Source organism: Myodes glareolus, chromosome 22, assembly GCF_982192425.1.
Source record: "Myodes glareolus chromosome 22, mMyoGla1.1, whole genome shotgun sequence".
NCBI classification, from domain to species: domain Eukaryota; kingdom Metazoa; phylum Chordata; class Mammalia; order Rodentia; family Cricetidae; genus Myodes; species Myodes glareolus.
Window position 1 is genome coordinate 6842064 of NC_142047.1, and position 19450 is coordinate 6861513.

General features: G+C 43.3%; 1 long non-coding RNA gene across 1 annotated transcript in view; it reads right to left on the bottom strand.

Annotated features, from left to right (window-relative positions):
• LOC125410626 (uncharacterized) overlaps positions 1 to 19450 on the bottom strand; it is a 42284-nt gene that overhangs the window by 17422 nt on the left and 5412 nt on the right. The window contains exon 2 of the long non-coding RNA XR_007235130.3: positions 14342 to 14439. This is a non-coding gene — a long non-coding RNA (uncharacterized LOC125410626). The remainder of the gene's footprint in view (positions 1 to 14341; positions 14440 to 19450) is intronic.

Sequence of the window (19450 nt, forward strand, 5' to 3'; positions counted from 1 at the left end):
GGGGGTGGGGGGGTTCGCACTTTTGTGGGCAGGGAGGGAAGGTGGTGGGAACAGGTTGAGACCCACCTAGCTCTTTCCCCACAGCAGAGACACCCCACTCTTCCCCTACACCTCCCTCCTATCAATTTTGCCAAGTCCTTCACGCTTTCTTGGTGGTTGAAGAGAACGCACGGACTGGCCTTTGCTTCTCTTCTTCCCTGTACCACTCGGTAAGGACGGTGCCTTGAGGGAGGTACTAGTCTCTAAGGAATGTCGGGTTAGCGTCCCTAAGGCTGCATCCCACCCCCACTCAGTCTCTGGGATGCCCGGAGGCCGAGCACCAAAGCACCAATCCCTGGTGCTCAGCTGGATGCGCAGAAAGAACTCGGGTCATTGTAAAAATGTGTGTGTGTGGGGGGGGGGCGTTGAGCTTGGCTAATAATTACTGCTCCCCATCCCTGCTCAGCCTCACCCGCCCCCACTCCTCACTGGGTCTGCAGCCATTACTCCACCTGTCACTTGGCGAGAATAAGCTCCCTCCCCCCACTTGACTGTAGCTGAGGGAGACAGTGTCCCTTCATCCTTCTACAAGGTCTTGCATCACATCCTTAACATTTTTTGTCATTATTTTTATCGGTACTACACTTCTCTTCATCCTCTAACTTCCAGTTTTCTGACCCTGGGGATGGACGCAGAGTCTTCTTTGGGTCCATGGTGAGCAGTCCTGTCTGAGCATCCCTAGCAAGCCTGTTGGTGTGCTCTTGTCATTTGCAGGTCTTCCTGAATCACAGCAAGGGAAAGACAATGAGAAGTATTGTACTATGAGAACTGATATTTTTGAAAGAAGCCAACTTGCTTCTGAAATGACTATCAGATGCCAAATCCCCCAAATCCAGGCTTGAAATCAAATGCATTTGTAAATTATTAAATGACTGAAAACTGTAAATCCACACACCCACTGTGGGTTTCTCTCACAGCACAGTTGTGTTCTTGGAAGATCTTGATGACAAGGGTTGGAAGACTCAATTACTGGGAGAGGAAAGGCTGATACCACCAGGCTTAACCATCCTATGCTCCTAGTTGGCTAGTATAACTGGTTTGAGAACTTGTTGGCCTAGCATGGAGCTAATAGAAGCAGAGGGATCCTTTTGCAATAAAACTGATAGCCTTATGCTCAAATTTCAGCAGCAACACAGAGCCTGGGATGTCAGGGTAAGTTTTCATGATATTTGTCCAGAATATATGTCTTTCCTGCTCCAGTCCTGGCTCTTGGCTTTCCTTGCTATTAACCCTAGGAGCTCTGATTAGCTGTACTGGCCTGGGAATGGAGTGGCTCTTCCATGGTGGTGAGTAGTCAACCCCTACGACCCACACAGTCCTGGGCTGTAAAGGTTCCAAGAGTTTGCTTGAGCCAAATAAATCACTTTACAAGAAGTAAAAGTAGGATGCACATTTTACAGTGTGGAGAAGGGACAAAGTACGGCACATCTTTTGCAGGCTTGTCTTGAACTCATATACTTTTGACATTCCAATCCTAAAAGCCTCTACTTCAACTCATATTTTCATCTCAAGTGTTCACCTAGGTCACATGGCATACACTGGTGTACAAGGATGGAGATTCACGATGTCACACACAGGTATATAGAGAGCACCCCACCCCCACCAACCTGCTCTGTGAAACTTCAAACTCATGCAGAATCTTTTCTGACTCTAACCAAGACACTTGTCTTGAGAATACACTGAAGACTCACAGCTATTGTTATCTTGTTGACCCCCCCACCCGAGTGCACCTGCCAGGCTTTGACCTCTTATTTGTTATAGAGGACCTTGCTCATGCATCCTGCCCTTGTTCAGAAACCAATGGGTTGTTCAGGTGGCAATACTTTTAATTCCAAATGCAGAAAACATCCCTACCTCTCTGAATACTGGAACATGCTGTTGGCAGCTGTCATCAGCAAGAATGAGGAGTCTTAATTAGCTCAAGGGTTCTTTTCAGAGTACTAGTTCAGAGCTTCCTGAGCCAGGATCTCTACAACTTTGTATCAGAGGCCAAGGAGGGTAGGCTGGCTAACTTATTGCCTTTGATCTCCTTTAGGACAACATTCCAGAGGCTTACTAATGGTGCCCAAGGTGAATAACTCCTTTCCTGGTGGGTTCTTGAAGATAAGCCCTTCTTCCCTTCTTCCCAAGCAAGCAACTGCTTGAACCTTCCCTAACAGACTGGAGTCTGTGAGGGTAAGAGAAGCTGGCTTCTGACTGGTAAGCTAGGACATTTGATTCAATCTGGCAAAAAAAAAAAAAAAAAAAAAAAACCAGTTTGGAGAACCCTACAATGGTGCTCTTAAGTAAGCCTCTCATTTCTCTGAAGAAGTCTTCAGAAGTTAGGAGAGTATTGGTTGATAAACTGTAATTTTTTCAACCCTTCTTCACCTTGCAGCCCTGAGAAGTTTTAATAACAACATTGTTGGAGGATCTATTCTTTTTTCTCCTCTTCCTCCCCCTCTTCCTCCTCTTTCTCCTCCTCTTCTTCCTCCTCCTTATTTTTGACTTTTTAAAGACTGAGTCTCACTATGTAGTCCTGGAACTCACTCTGTAGAGCAGGTTGGCCTTGAACTCACAGAGATCCACATGCTTCTGCCTCCAAGTGCTGGGACTAAAAGCATGCCCCACTATATTAGTTCACTCTTCTGTTTTTAAAGTCATTTAGCTGATTTATTCCCTGCACCCCACATCGCTCTTCTTATTTCAGTAATTTGTTGTTCCCTTAGGATTCACTCAGAGTACATGAGGAGGAATGATGGGGGGAGCTCTAGTTTTCCCTAAGGAGTGGGGTAAATACTAAGAATGATCCTTATATCCCGCCCCTGTCTTCCATATTATAATGCAGACGAACTACAAGGGAAGAGGATCATAATCAAATGGGCTTCTATCGGTGATCAGAACACTTCCATTTCATCAAGTGTTCTCAGGAGAGGACAAAATGTGTCTCCATAAGTTGCCATTAGTTTTAGTAATAAGTGTTGTCTTGCTGTAAAGAAAATTAGAGTATTTCCCAACATGATGGCCTATTAACAGTAGCTGGTAGGAGGGAACAGGAGCTCCCTGAGTTGAAATGCGTTTAACAACCACTTCTCATTTTGGAAAACTCAGACACTTCTCTTCTTCTTCTTTTTTTTAAAGATTTATTTATTTATAATGTATACAATATACAACTTGTATACATATTATTAGTTGTATGTAAATTATTAGTTGTATTAGACAGTCCCACCCAAGGTCTACATTGACTCCTGCATTTAGAAGATAGAGAATTCACATAGAGATGTAATACAATTAGTTGTATACAATTTATTATGTATACAACATTGTTTCCATGTATGCTTGAATGCCAGAAGAGGGCACCAGATCTCATTATAGATGGCTGTGAGCCACCATGTGGTTGCTGGGAATTGAACTCAGGACCTCTGGAAGAACAGTCAGTGCTCTTAACCTCTGAGCCATCTCTCCAGCCCTGACACTTCTCTTCTTGAAAGCAGGTGAGACAAAAATTCTATGGTTTTGTTATTCACATTGTGATTTAAATAACTCTTAACTTTCATTTTTCAAAAAAAACAGAGCTTTCCTGTCTGACTTTGACTTCAAGATATAAGATGACTCAAGGCAGAGGGGACCTGGAGGCTTCTCCCATTGCTACAGACTTAGGAGTTCAGGAACCTGTGGGTGGAAGAATGTCCAGATGTTTTCCCTACATCCTTTTGTCAGGAGGAATAGTTGTAATTGAGAAGGGGGTTTGAAAGGGAGAACTGACAGATTTAATGGAAGCTCAGGGCAATCATATTTATTGTGCTTCAATTTGAAGATTTTTCATGACTTAGTAATGATAGAAGCATCCTTTCTCCATGCCATTTAGCTCAGGAGCATTAGGTCTGTTATTGCAAGACAAAATGATTTAATCAGACTTGGAGTAGTCCCTTTAAGGCCTAATCCCTCACCTTTCCATCCCCCCACCTCCCCGCAACAGATGAGGAATTCTTAGAAACCTGTGCCACTGGTGGAAAACAGCTCACTTTTTGAGACAGGATTTCTTCATCAGCTGTAGTACCACTCATGAGTTGCTTAGAAAAAACAGTCCCACCCAAGGTCTACATTGACTCCTGCATTTAGAAGATAGAGAATTCACACAGAGATATAATACTGTTTGGCTTCCCAGCAGCAAGAAGGTCAGAATTTTGTTTGTAATTCACAATCAACAGGCTGTTGACCAGGTAGGGAAAGGCTTGCTTTTCCAGTTCTGCAAATTCATTTGTCTGAATTGTTTTGTCTTTTCCAGGATAGGACAGTGTCCTTGAAAATGAAGCCAGTTGCATGCTGTGTAATGTTTTAAAGACAACCCTTTTCCTGAACAATGGTCCCAGCAGCGGTTGGAGGGAGGGAGGTGACACCTTCTCAGGATGCCTTTTCCTCCTAGCTTCCTGTTGACTACCAGAGCTGGAATGGGTTAGGAGGAACTAAATGCTGAGTCAGGTCTCTTTTATTCATGGTGGTTCCTTCAGACTTAACTTTTGTGATGTGTGGATGCAGAAGAACACAGCAGGCTGCACGGAATGAGTAAGTCAAAGCTGGGTGTTAGATCCCTTCCAACCTTTCCTGCCAGCTTTGCTTCCGGGCCTTTCCTTGACCACTCACTGCAGTGTCTCCTGCTTTCTACTCTTCCCCCCAACCCTTTCTCCTTTCTAGGACACGTTTACAGAATGTGGACTGCATGGCAAGCTAGGAAACAGGTCTCAAGCAATTTCATAGTGAGCTAAATTTCACAGGATCCTAAAACAATAATGCATGAGGGCTTAGATTCCAGTTTTGAGCGTGGCATTTGGTTGGAAAACCTGAGGAGCAGATCTGAGTCTCAGGGAAGAGAAATGCTGTGTGGTTTTCCTGAGACTTGGGCATAAGGTATTGGTCACAGAAAGACTGGTTGAGATATTTTCTGTCTGAGAAGCTCTTTAGGTCAGTTGAAGAAGGCATCAGGGTGCTTTTATGTTTTCCCTTGAAGAAACACTCTTGGCTGCAGAAGTATATTTACTAGTCAAACACCCTGACTTTTGGATGGAAATGCCATCAGTTGTCTCTGCCCAATGCTTTAGTAGATGTATTAATCATAACCACAAGGATTGCTAAAATGGCAGGGCTCTCTTCGCTTTTCAGTTTATACAGAACAGAATCATTTACATAAAGTCCTTAAGGCAAATAACTGTTGGGGCTCTAATTTATATCTGATCGAAAATTAGCCGTCATTATGCGCTCCATTAGCAGCGTCTTTAATGTGCTTCTAAGCACCATTTGTCAAGCGGCTTGTTAATATCCTTCAAGTCTTTAAAGTTGAGAGCTCATTAAAGAGTGTGCTCTGTTATTGATGTAATTTAGATGAGTTTGGAAGAGCAAGCACACCATGCCTTGAATGGGCAACCTCCAGAAACCAGGGCTAAGGGGCATTTGGTGACCAAGTTCACAAGGAAAGATTTGCTCTAAGACTTCCAGCTCCTTCCACAGCAGCTCTTTGCTCTGCCCTGGTGTTTTCCAAGGCCTACTTCTTGAACTGAGGGCGAGTCACTCCCCTCTCCAAGAAGACTCTTGGAGACTCATTTATTCACAATTCGTTTGCTGAGCTTCCTCAGAAAGAGAAAGAGCATTAAATGGTCCTTGACCCAGAAACATTTGTGGGAGAACTCACGGTGTGGTTACTTTCTTTCTAGCTCACCCCTACTTAGCACACGTTTACTTCTGGAGATCTGCCTCTTTATCCCACCCGGTGTAGGAAGTAAATGCTCATTGAGAAACCCCAGGCCTCACGACAGAGACGTTGCCCTTGAACTGATTTTGACTGAGGTACAGCAAACCCGCTTAATTATGTACATGTTATTACATTATCTATCAACACCCCATCAGAAGAGCATAAAGGCCAATAAATTATCTCAGTTATTCATCTAAAAATCCATATATTTTGTCATTTTCTTTCAGGAGGAGATTATGTTAGTGTAACACAATAAAGAAAACCATTAGTGCAGGCTGAAAATTGCAACTGAGTGCAACAATAATTCCACTGGCAAGAATAAATAACAGTTGAGAGCAGCATTCCTGCCTAGGATGTTCGGGGTGGGGTGGGGGGGCTGTCTCCGCCTCGTTTTCATGCCGGTCTTGACTTTATCAGTGAATCTTACTACTGGGGTTTAGTTACATCTCCCCCCTAACTCTTTCTTTTAAAAAAATTAAACCTCATAATTTCTGAACCCTCTTCTGTTCCTACTCTAAATTCAACCCCCTCCTGAGCCCTTCCCAGGACTCAGAGATTAATGCAGATAATGAAAGCTACCAGGGGTTTTCTTCTCCCTTCTAAATTTCTGGCATTCCCCCTGGTTAGAAGGTTGGGTGTGAGGATGGCTCTGCTCTATCAGAGTGGAAAAGAAACCAACAGTTTAGGGAGTGGGGGAGGGGCACAGCCCTCCTGGTCTTCCCGCCCCACCTTCTTTCCCTCCCTCTGGAAGAATAATCTTTCTCATCATTTCTGGAACCGCGTCTTTTCTCGCATGTCCACACCTTAAAAGAGTTCATTACACACACAACAGAGAAGGAGAAGGGAGAAAGAAAGATATAATAAGATCAATTTAAGGACATATTGAGGTCATATAACAGCACAAATATTCTCAAGTGCTCTGTATAATGTGCAGTGGGGATTTTGGGCAGTTTTATTGTGTGGTTAGGATCCTCATCTCCGTTGTTTTTTACAGGATTCCTCCAGGCTAAAGTAATAAAGCGAGTAATTAGAATGCTAAAGACAGATGTAAATAACAGGAACGAGACAGCGGTGACAGATGAGCGGCTGGGTCAGGAAAGAGCCCAGTTGGTGGAAATGACAAGGGCTTCACGGCCACCCCCCCATTCTCCCCTCACTCCCCCTTCCCCCCCTCCCCGCCTTGGGCCTCTGCTCTCTCTGGCCGTGGCCTTAGGCGGCCAGCTGGGGACACAGCGGTCAAAATTGCACTGAGGAAGTGCGGCGCTGGGGGTGGTGTGAGCCAGGCAAGTCAGAGCTAGGTCGCTGCTTCGAAAGGAGGGCAAAGCGCGGGCCTTCCAGTCTTCCCTCTAGGGGTCCCAGGTCGCCGGGTCTCCCCGTTACTGAGGTTCCAGCCCTGAGCTTCTCCCCCGCAGCGCTGCCTTCTGCTCTTTCTCCCCAACCAGCGTTAAGATCCTCCGCAGCACCCCCAGTTTAGCTACCTACCGCCCAAACCCGAGGAAACCACCCGGGTTTCGTCCCCACAAGTTACCAGAAGTCACCGAATACCCGCTTCCCCTCGCGCCCCAGTGGAGCAATCCCTGTGCCCCTTGAGCAAAATATGTAACTGTGGCTTTTCCAAATCTGACCCAGTGATTACTAAGAAGCAAGTGGAACGAGTCTGAGTGAGTTTCCTTCCTTACCCGACAGTCTAGGTGGATGAACAGCAGGGGCTCAGCTTTGCAGAAATTTTACAAAAAGTCAGACCTACTTGACCACTTTAGCCTTGGAAATCAGGGAAGAAGGACAATTAGATCCTGGTGAAGTCCCAGGACAACCCCCCACAGGTCTTGCTCAGAACCGGTGCAGGGAGACTCCCATCCCTTAGGGGATCCTCAGTGTGGACAATGCTAGTTCATGGTTGCAGCTTTGCCTCAAGGCTAATTCCTGGGGTACCGCGGCTAGTGGGAGTGGGCGCGGCTTAAACAGACCCTCTTTTCTGCGAGCTTCACAGCATCAAAGACCTTCTAATACTCTTTATATGAACATCCTCTCTCACCAACAAACCCCAGAGGGAGCCAGAGTCTACTAGGAAACCTGCGGAGCACCCACTGAGAATGTTGGTGCCTGGGCAGGCACAATCCCGCTTGTGGAGCAAGTGTCTGGCACACTACTTCCGAAATCCCTCCATTGTGGTCTCAGTTAAAACATTAGTTATGTTTCCTGGAGAAAGAAAATTCCCAACATTTCACAGTCTCCCCCCCTCCCCAATTCTTGGGTAAGGGCTACAAATAATTGATTGGGGTAAAATGAGAGCCCGTAACTTGAGATCCAAAGATGTTTATCCATTTTAGTTTTACTTTATTTAATCAGTCCATGCAACTTTCTCATTTGCATCCATTAATGTTACCGACGCTTCCCCAGCCCATTCCCCCCCCCCCCCCGAACTCAAACTTCATTAGCATCTTGCTCTAGTGGAGGAATTTTACTTTTGACCATTTTTTCTTTGTTGGACTTAACACCCAAATATGAGAGGACACACATATATTTGTCTCTCTGTGATTAGTTTAATTCCCATCTTCTCCTTAAACAAGCTGAGCAATGTCTGCAGTGAGCTCATGCAACTGTTGCTGAGGGACACTATGCCACTGAGGATGCTCAGGTGTGCTCACCCTTGCTAAATTGCTACCTTTCAGATGGGTGTGACTAAGAGAAAAAGTACATTAATACTTGTGAGCTCAAAGTAGAAATCACAGTAATATACATGTGAAACTCTTAGCTTTCCCCAGTGATCATTTTTCTCTTTATCAAGTCTCATCAGTGGTAGAAAGCTCTTGGTCTTGGAAAAGGACTGGACTTTAATGCCTTGAAAGAGACATTCCAGGTAACCCTCAGTTAATACATTTGATTTTTGAGAAAAAAATTGATCAATTTAAAACCTTAGGGTATTGTCTGAGAACCTAAATTTTGGTGATGATCTAGAAGTCTTGTCATCTCCAATAACAATCTTTGTTTATGCTCATATGAGCAAGCTTCAAGCCTGACATCTAAAATCAGCTGCTGGTGATGGTCCTAGTCATGGTAGAGGAGGGGAATAAGACCTTGGGGGAGGTTGGGATGCAAGTAGAGCAGCCAAATAGTAGGTGCAAATTCTGCAGTGTGGCTAGGTTTGAGGTCACAGGGGGATGCGGAGTTAGCAGTCAAGGCAATTTGGACATTGTGAATCCCCTTTCCTTGGGGGAAGCTATTTCCAGTGTGCAGAAATTCTTTTTGCTGTGGAAGTTTCTAGCTCTAGGTTGTGATTTAGTGATAGATGACACACTTTAAAGCTCAGGAAAGGAACAAAGCAGGCTGATCTCTTGTCAGAATAAGCTTTTCATGAGGAAGCAGTAGCTTCACTTACGATGTTGTTATTGTTGGGCTGATGTGTGAAATGCATGTCTTTCTGTGTGTTTTTGGGAAAATGCTTGTGGACATACTTCATAAGCGGCACTCAGGGAGAAGTCTTCCTGGGTCACACCAGACCCTCATGATTTATCAGTTCTTTGTTCCACCTGAAACTTTGTTTTGTGAACCCTGCTTCCCTAACAGGTCCCCAAAATGTCAATGTCACTAGTGTGTTTTAATCTAATGGACAGAAACACCTCCAAAGGTGTATAGTCCAAAAAGTGTTTGAACACTTCCTGGCCTCCAACTTGCTTATGAGCAAATACATCATTCAAATGTAGATAGTTAGTGACATGTTTAATTAAAGTCAGTCCACTGTCAACTCCAATACTGGTTTCTTCAGGGAATCATTGCTCAACCTGTCCTCTGTCCCAACTGTAAACTTACTTGTGTCCCGTGTCTCCCATTACTGCCTTTCATTGCACTTTGCAATGCTTATCTAACATGGGAAGGCACACACACACAAACACACACACACAAACATGCACACACCCTCTCAACACGCACCATAAACTGTAGCTGGAGACTGAGGTAAAATAATCAGTATGCCATTTGTCCAAAAAGATGTAACCTCCACTAACTTACTCCTCCAAAACCTGATCTAGCAATTCAGAGGGCAGGAAAAGGCAAACACAGTAATTCCTAAGAGATCTTCATTTTCTGTCTTTAAATTTAAGTAGCTAAAAAGCTTGGTTCTAGCTTGTGCCTGAAAATTACAGAATGGTCAGAGCTATGCAGCCACTCTAATGCAAGAGAATGACAGTCAGGTCTGCTGTGCCCCTCCAAGTGAACCAGCCCTTCAGGTGCTAAAAATCTCACAGGCAACATCCGGAACAGCAGTGTTTATGCCCTCCCTTAGTTCCTTCCTCCTTCCTTTCCCTCCTTCCCACCTTTCCTCCCTCCCTCTCTTTCTCTCCCCCTTCCTCCCTCCCTTCCTTCCTTTCTTCTCCTTTCCTCTTTTTCCTCCCCCCTTCTTTCTTTCAAGACAGAATTTCTCTGTGTAGTCTTGGCTGTCCTGGATCTCACTCTGTAGACCAGGCCGGCCTTGAACTCAGATCCCTCTGACCAGGTGTGATCAAAGGCAGGCATTTCCACACCCAATTGCCAAATGTTTTTTGAACTGGAGGATGAACTTCATTAGAGAAGCCTGACCCCTTGAATTTATCTGTGGCTGATACAGTCCACAACACATTGTCACTCAATAAGAGCTTGTTGTCTGACTGCTAGGCTGGGCCACTTAAAGAATGATCGTCTGACCAACAGGATTTTTCTTCCTTGTTGCCAAGAAAGTGTTGGACTCTAGTGTCCAAACCGAGAAGGAGTCGCCCCCAGAGACCACCTCATACACCACAGCTGATGCAAAAGCATGAGGATTTTATTAATTCTGTCATGACAGGGTCCCTCAGCATTCGGGAAGCTGAGAGACCCCGACTAGCTGGTACAGTCTACTTTTAAAGGAGAAGGCCCCATAGAAACAAGAGGGGTTGTTCCTTGACCGTTATGATTGGCTTGTTCGAAAAGGGCTAATACCAATAATTGACTGGAGAACTATTGTCAGATCAGATGAGGTAAGAGGTCATTTTGACCCCGTTTCCCAGGGTACTGAGTCAAAACATATGTGTATGGGTAATTGTTCAGGAACTGAGTACGTGCATGTGTAGCTGTTAGGTCCTTTGTTCCCAGGGGAGGAGGGGAAGCACTGAGGCACAGAGGCTGAGAGGGTTTGGAATTGTCAGAAATGGCTTCAGAATTGTCTAAAATCTTACAAAAGTATTTTGCTTTTGAATTCATGATGGGAAAGGAAGACTTAAAGTTAATCATCAGCTAATCTCGGTTTATTCTGAGTTTGAGATCGGTCAACCTGGGATACCTAGTGAGATTCTATCTTTAGAGAATTCAAAAAACACACAAGACCAAACAAAAACAAACAATGGAAGCCTAACAATTTGAGAAAATTATAAACGCTATTTTTCGTTTTGTTTTTCTAACAACAGGCTATTTGGTTCTCCTGTACCTGGTTTTGGAAATAGACCCCTGTAAGAAACGCTTAAGGAAAACGGAATTCACTGTAGGAGGTTTGGTTTCTGACCTGCACAGACATGAGTTACGTCTATTTCTGGATAAATGGGGAGTTCTTTCTTTTATTAGATAAGTGAGGGCGGCAACCGTTGTATATTTTTCTTTCTTTCTACCTCACCTGAGGTTTAGGTAAAAGTACACAGCTTTTTTCTCCCACCATATTTCTTCAAATGTTTGCCATGTTATTGCCTAGTGCTTTTATTTATTTTTTTAAATATTTATTTATTTATTATGTATACAATATTCTGTCTGTGTGTATGTCTGCAGGCCAGAAGAGGGCACCAGACCTCATTACAGATGGTTGTGAGTCACCATGTGGTTGCTGGGAATTGAACTCAGGACCTTTGGAAGAGCAGGCAATGCTCTTAACCACTGAGCCATCTCTCCAGCCCTACAACTTGCTTTTAAAAAATAATTCTAAGCTGGGCAGTGGTGGTGCACACCTTTAATCCCAGCACTTGGGAGACAGAGGCAGGAGGATCTCTATAAATTTGAGGCCAGCCTGGTCTACAGAGCTAGTTCCAGGACAGGCTCCAAAACTACAGAGAAACCCTGTCTCGAAAAACAAACAAACAAAAATTCTGCACTATTACTTTCTGACTCTAGCACACCAGTGACGGCGTGCCACAGAGGACACGGCATGCAGCCTTTGGGAGCTTGCGGACTTGAAGTCAACGGCCGGAAAGGTCGGATCTGCAAACTTCCAACTCATATGAAGTTTCAGGGACCTCTTTGTGGGTTGTTATTTTATTTTTTGTTTTTTGAGACAGAATTTCTCTGTATTAAATCCTGGCTGTCCTGGAACTTGCTTTGTAGACCAGGCTGGCATCAAACTCACAGAGATCCTCCTGCCTCTGCCTCCTGAGCGCTAGGATTAAAGGCATGCGCCACCATGCCCAGAAATAAGTACATTTTTTTTTGTACTAAATAAAGAGTAGCTCGTTTCTTGTCATGCTGAAAGAAGGTGGGTAGAACTTTGAACAATGAAGTGTTCCAGATGCTGATCTTTATTTTCCATTGTTTTGAGAACATGGGAAAGTAATCTTATTTCTCTCAATTATTTCATCTACAAAATTTAGAGATTAATAATTAAACACACTTTTATTAAGACTATCAATGCATATTTATTTTTGGCAATATTCATGTATTACCTAAGAAAGACCTCAAACAGGCACATGTGCCTCCTAAGAAAACAATGGCTCAGCAGGCTGAGAGGATCATTTCTAGCTTTGACAATCTCGTTTTTGCAGCAGTGATTTAAATTGTAGAATTTTACTAGTGTTTTAGGCATAAATTTATCTTCTATTTCTTGAGGAAATTGAAAATAAAATAATTCACCTTCCCCATTCTACTAAGTGGTTCTAGTGCATACAGAAAAATGTGAAATGGATTACCGCAGTTTAGCTTCAGGGGCACTGTGCTAAAATATGAATACTGGCTGGCTGGTTATATAGCTGAGATGTAAGGAGTGGCTAGCTGGAGCTGGTTGTATAGCTGAAATGTAAGGAGTGGCTAGCTGGAGCTGGTTGGGGAGGCACCCAAGCTGCAGGAGCAAGCTCCCGAGACCAGCTGAGACTCCAGGTTGCAGAAGATTGGTTCTCTGGGGGAGGAACTGGGTTTTGAGATCAGGAAAACAGGAGCTGATGATGCACGTGAAATTGTTCAAATCACAATCCCATCACATGAAAGAAGCGAACAGAGGGCTTTTCCCTGGCCACCTTTTGCTTTGTGACTTTAAACGGAATCTGACTTTGAAAGTGCAGTATGGAAGAAATTGCAGGTTAGAGAATTCTCCGGCTGGATGTTTGGATCAGGGGTGGCATTGTTTTTCTTGTTTAGTGATGCTTTTTTTCCACCCACTATTATATTAGTGAAGGAAGCCTCAACCACATTTATCAACTGTTCTTGCATTTCAAGTAGTCCGAATGGTTATATTAGTGAGGGAAACATTTCAACTTTGTCCATTGACTTTTATTGGATTTCAAGTATTTTGGAAGATGATGAGAATGAATAAACACACCTTAATTTTGATACCTGCACAGGAAGAACAACTGAAGGAAGCATGTGTGCCTACAGTCTAAGGAGGTAGAGCGGCCGTGCGGAAAAGCCCTCTGGACCTGCAGTCCTCCAGCATGCACCACAGGCACTGGGAGAACTTTTCTTTCTCTTTCTCTTTTGGACACAAGTTCTCTATATGTATCCCTGGCTGGTCATGAATACAAGATTCTGCATCATCCTTTCCAGTACTGAGGTCATAGCCACTGAGAAATATATTTCTTTCTTTGGAGCTGGCTTTGTTCAACTCTGACTATTTGTTGAAGTCATCAAACTTTAAATAAAAGTAACCGACAGACCCCCAGTGATTTTTTAAGGTTGGCCCTGAACTTGAGAAGGAAAGATAGTTTGCCTTTTAATTTAGCACATATGTCCCATTTCAATCAATGCATTTTTTTGATGTATTAGCTCAAAGACTACTCACATTTGTAGCAAATATTCTTAGCTAAAAAGAGAAAAATACTCAATTCTTTATCCTTTACATGAGAATAGATATTTTCCTTTTTTCTCCCTTTATTTTGATTTTTTGAGACAGGGTTTCTCTGTGTAGCTTTGGAGTCTGTCCTGTAACTCACTCTGTAGACCAAGCAGGCCTCAAACTCACAGAGATCTGCCTGTCTCTGCCTCCCAAGTGCTGGGATTAAAGGCATGCGCCACCACTGTCTGGCTGAGAATAAATATTTTCTAGCCTTGACTCACAGAAAGCAGACTATTGTAGCTGAGAGGGCGAGACTCGTGGTCCAGTATGTAATCTTAGTTACTTGGGATACAGAGGCAGGAGAATTGTAGTTCAAGACTTGCCTAAGGTGCAGTGAGTTCAAGATCAAGTTGGGTATTTAGTAAGGCCTTGTCTGTAACTGGCGGCATTTCTCCCACCAGTCATTTACCACATTACCAGGCTTAACATTAATTACAAACTATTTGGTCTATTAGCTCAGACTTATTATTAACTAGCCCTTACATCTTAAATTAACCCACTTTTAAAAATTATTATTTTACCACAGGCTCATGGCTTTTTACCTCAAATCTTGCTTCTCTGGTGGTTGCTGATATCTCTCTGACTCCACCTTCTTTCTTTCTGTATCTCTGCTTGGATGTATTGCAGGGCTCTCCTCTGCCTGAATATAGGTCAAATCAGATTCTTTATTAACCAATGGTAATAAAACATATCACAGCATACAGAGGGGAATCCCTCATCACCTGCCTTAAAATTAAACACACACACACACACACACACACACACACACACACACGGAGGGCTTGAGAAATGGCTCTCTGGTTAAAGGCATGTACTACCCCTAGGACTCAAATGCAGTTCCCAGTACCCACACCGGATGGCTCCCAACTGCCTATATTTCTAATTCCACAGAAATACCATACCTCTGACCTTTGTGGGCACCCTTACAAAGGTGGGCATACCTGTGTACATATCTGTTCATACAAAATAAAAATTAAACCTTAAAATATAATAAAGAAGTAAAAAGAAGGCCGGGAAAATCGCTCAGCAGTAGAGCAATTGCACATGCCAGGTTTTGAGTCAATCTGCAGTTCAGTGGAAACAAGAAAACAACATGAAAAAGTAGAAGATGAATGATTTTGCTTTCCTTACTTTCTGAAGAGGGTGTCATTTCAGTTGAAGATTAAGGCCAGGACTGTGTAGTGGCTGTGTGCAAACTCTTCCACTAAGCTGTACCACAGGCTTTGGGGGAGTTAGCAGGCACCTAGGCAGGGTAGCGTTCCTCCTTGGTTCTTCTGGTGGAGTTGTGTGATTGCATTTGCTGTCCTGCTACTCCAAAAGCACTTCACATGGATTGCTTGGAAAAGAGGTCAGTTCAATATTTTTTTGGGAAATCTCACATCTGGGAGAGGAACATCTGCATGCCTTCATCACCGTGGAGGTGAACACTGGTCACCATGCACGACGAGAACCTTACAGCTCTGGTGATGTTCAAATGACAGGCACGTCAGTAAGTCCCAGAAGCCTATCTCTTTGTGACTTGCTTTTACAATGAAATAACTTGAACACTGAGTCTGCCCCACGTTCTTTAGCACCCGGTGAACTGACTTTGGCAGTCAGCTGCCTCTCAGGACTTGGCTGGGGCCAGGTCACTAAAACAGGCAGCCCAGAAGTCGAGGAGGGAGAATGAGTCAAGCCTTTAGCTAATTCACACTTTCCTTCGATAGGGATGTGCAGATATTCACATATCAGTTCGACTTCGGTTGCTCAAGCCGAGCCACATGCCACCAGAGAGTGGTAAGTATTAAAGCTGTCTACTGCGCCGTAAGGATGACAAAACACACGCAGAGCGAGCCTTTGCAGGGACAGAAGTTTAGGAGCCTGTAACAATTCACGTAGAACTGGAGGGGACAGAGACTCCTCGGGGGGGCTGAGTTCCACTCCACCCTGTGCAGATAGCTGCCCTGCTGGGTCCGGAAGGCACAGGCTGTTGTTACTGAGATAACTGAGAGATTTTCAAACCCGTTCAACTCGCTTGCTCACAGCTAAGCTGGTGCATCCAGACAAATTCAACTGTTGTTCTCGTGGGACTCTCGGTCCATATAGGCTCTCCATAGCACCACTCCTTACACTTCTTAATTCTCCAAGGCCACAGATATGTGTGTGTGTGTGTGTGTGTGTGTGTGCCTGGACATGTCTATGTGAAGAAGGTCAGAGGTCAATACCATCTTCCTCTCTTGCTCTCCACTTTGTCTTTTTGAGGCAGGATGTCTCACTGGGGCTCACTGTTTCTGCTAGACTGATTGCCAGGGCTGGGGTTCAGGAGTGGGTCACTGCTCCAGCTTCTGTGGAATCGACAGGGATCTGAACTTGGGGCTCCCATCACAGTCAGGCATGTTGTCTACAGAGCCATCTTTCCTGCTTCTACATTTCCTAATTCTTGTTTTCTTTTCTCAGGACAGGGTCTCACTGTGCAGCTCTGGCTGTTCTGGAACCCACTCTGCAGACCAGGCTGACTTCAAACTCACAGAAATCTACCTGCCTTTGCCTCTGGAGTGTTATGATTAAAGGTGTGTACTCATTTCCTAATTCTTATATGCCACAATTTTGAGTTGTCATCAGTCTCTAAAGTTGATAGTTTTCCTTAAATAAAATACTCATTGGTATCACCTAACAAGAACTACTGAGTGTGGCCATCTCAATTTAGGAAATCTGAGTGAAAGCAGCATCTTACTCCCTGAAGAAATGGAGTGGAATGGCTATTGTGGAGAAGATCTACTTGGCAATGCTGGCCATTTGGGTCTTGGGATTTGCAGCAACCATAGACCAACAAATAGTGCACATAGTGGAGGCAGAGGAGTCAAGGACAGGACTGTAAGTGAATTCGATGATATCTGTGTTCTATCGCAAGGTAGCAAAGGGAGCTGAGAAGCCTGTATGTATATAATAAACGTCTTCATTTACTGTCTGGAGGATGTATTATGATAAGAAAAATGACACAAAGCCGATTTCTGAGTTTGTATTTTTCAAATGACAGTCTTAGTGACTTTTTTTTTTCTTTTTTTTGGTGGCCGTAATTTTACTCTGTTGTCCAGGATGGTTCTGAACTCAGATCCTCCTGCCTCAGCCTCCACATGCTTGGAATATATACAAGCGCCACCATGTCTATTTTAATGATTCCCCTCTGAAGTCCAGTTCCTGTGTTGTCTGAAGGTAAACTACCTCCTCAGTGTTTCCTTCACTTCTTCCCCCGTTCTCCTCCTAAAACTCCAGTGTCTACACCTCATTCCTCACATTGTTTCCCCTTCAACCCCTTTCACAGTCTCCACATAGACTTTATTGGAAATCTAATTTATGCTACAATGTGTCTTTTAATTATACCTATGTAGCTAAATATTGTTCTGTGAAAATATTAAATGAAAGTGATCCTTTTTGTTTTTAATGCTAGCGTTTTGGTTTTATAGTTGAGCTTAAAGAGTTAGTATATATAATAAGCACATGGATAAACTGAAAAATTTCAAATTCCATCATGCAAGAAGGACCCCAGGGAAAGAGATTTAGCAAGCAATAACAAAAGATGTTGGATTTATTGTGCTCTATTTTTTGAAGCGCATAGCTAAGGCTCAGTAAAAAGACTTCCACAGAGTAATAAAATGCTGCAGCCAAAAGAAATTTGAGAGATGATTTACTTAAAAGTTCTAATACAGGAGCAAAGAAATGGTATCTCAGGTCATATAGACAATTAGCTATATAGTCAACACTGGACTTGAGGCAGAATGAACCACTATTTTATAACAAGTTTATAAAGAACAAGGATAACATAGAACAAAATGTATTATCATAAATATCAGCCACCACATCTGCATTTCTATTGGTCAGTTTTGGAGCAGCTTTCCATTTTTTTTTTCTGACTATGAAGCTGAACTCTGAGAGACCATGGTGAGGAAGCAGTCTGTTTCCAACACCGAGGGGTCATGTTCAGTTTAGAATAAAGGGTGTGTAGAGCGGAATAGATGAGGTCTGCGAACTTCGGGGCCTGAGTCGGGAAGTAGGGCTTTTGATCCAGCGTTAGTCTTATCATCTCGTAGGTGACTCTGTCCCATTCTACATGACTTAAATTCACCCTATGGGAATAGCTGACCCGCTGTGGGCTGTCTAAGGCTCTTGGTCTTCGGGTGTAGCTTGGTGGTAGACGTTCAGGGAAGCATTTGTTTATCATTCATGAGCTCCTGGGCTCAGTATCCTTCCCCATCGTACCTTCACTGTCAAATACTAATTATATCTACATGAGTGTTGGCTACGATGCATATCCATGCTTAAACTATAGCGATATTTTATTTATGTTTTATAAATAAAGCTTTCCAGAGGACCAGAAGGTAAAACTAAGCCACTAGAGGCCAGGCAGTGGTGTCATACACCTTTAATCCCAGCACTATAGAGGAATATAAGGCAGAATGAGACAGGAACTAGCTCTCTTTCAGTCAGAGGATTTCTTAGAGATAAGAGGTCTCGAGTGGTTGGCTGCTTTGCTTTTCTGATCTTCAGGTTGAGCCCCAATATCTGTTTCTGGGTTTTTATTATCCAAGCTATTTAGAACTCCTAAATTGGCTATTGATTTTTAGAATCAAGATAAATAATAATAACACAAAATAATGATAAATTTGTAAATTTTTCTTCTCCAAAGTCTCCAAACTATTTATCCTAGATGCTAGGGTCAGGTTTGTTTGTTTGTTTGTTTTAACCCCATTATTGAGGTCTTGGCTAGATCATAAAAATAATCCTATACTGGGGCTGGGCATGGCGGTACATTCCTTTAATCCCAGCACCTGAGAAGAACAGGTAGGTGGCTCTTTCTGAATTCAAGGCCAACCTGGTCCACATAGTGATTTTCATGCTGACTAGAGCCACAGAGTGAGACTCAGTCTCAAAAACAAACAAACAAACAAACAAGTAAATAGCAAGCAAACAAATTTAAGCCCCAAACCCTCAAAATTCTACAACCAACCAACCAACCAACCAACCAACCAACCAGCCAATCAAAGTCATTTAAAATCTGTATTAATTTTTTTCTAGAGTATTCTGTGTATATCTTAACTTTATGTGATGCTTATATTTTATGTGGGACTTTATTTGAAGGTATGCTTTGTTTATTTAAGGTTTCCTGGGCGGCTTGGTAGGTGTCATTGGTTTGAATGACTCCTAAAAGTCTTCTATATTATAGAGTAGACCAAAAGGGGGATAAAGATAGGAAATTGGGTTAGGGAGGAAAGGGACCCTTGGTGGGAATGAGGGAGTCCCTAATGCCCTTTCAAAGCTAATGTTTAATTAGTTCCCAAAGGAACCAGAAGAGAATTTTAAAATTTTTTTCTTTTTTTTTTTAAAATTTATTTTATGTGCATTGGTGTGAAGGTGTCAGATGCCCTTGGAACTGGAGTTACAGAAAGCTATGAGCTGCCTTGTGGGTGCTGGGAATTGAACCTGGGTCCTCTGGAAGAGCAGCCAGTGCTCTTAACCGCTGAGCCATCTCTGCAGCCCCTAAATTTTTTTTCTTTTAGTTAACATTCCCATTAGCATTTCATCAGCTGTATGTTCAGCCTCAGACAGAAGCCAATAAATAAGAATCGAACTGCACCACATTTCACCTTCTGATGCCAAGGACTTGCTTTGGAATA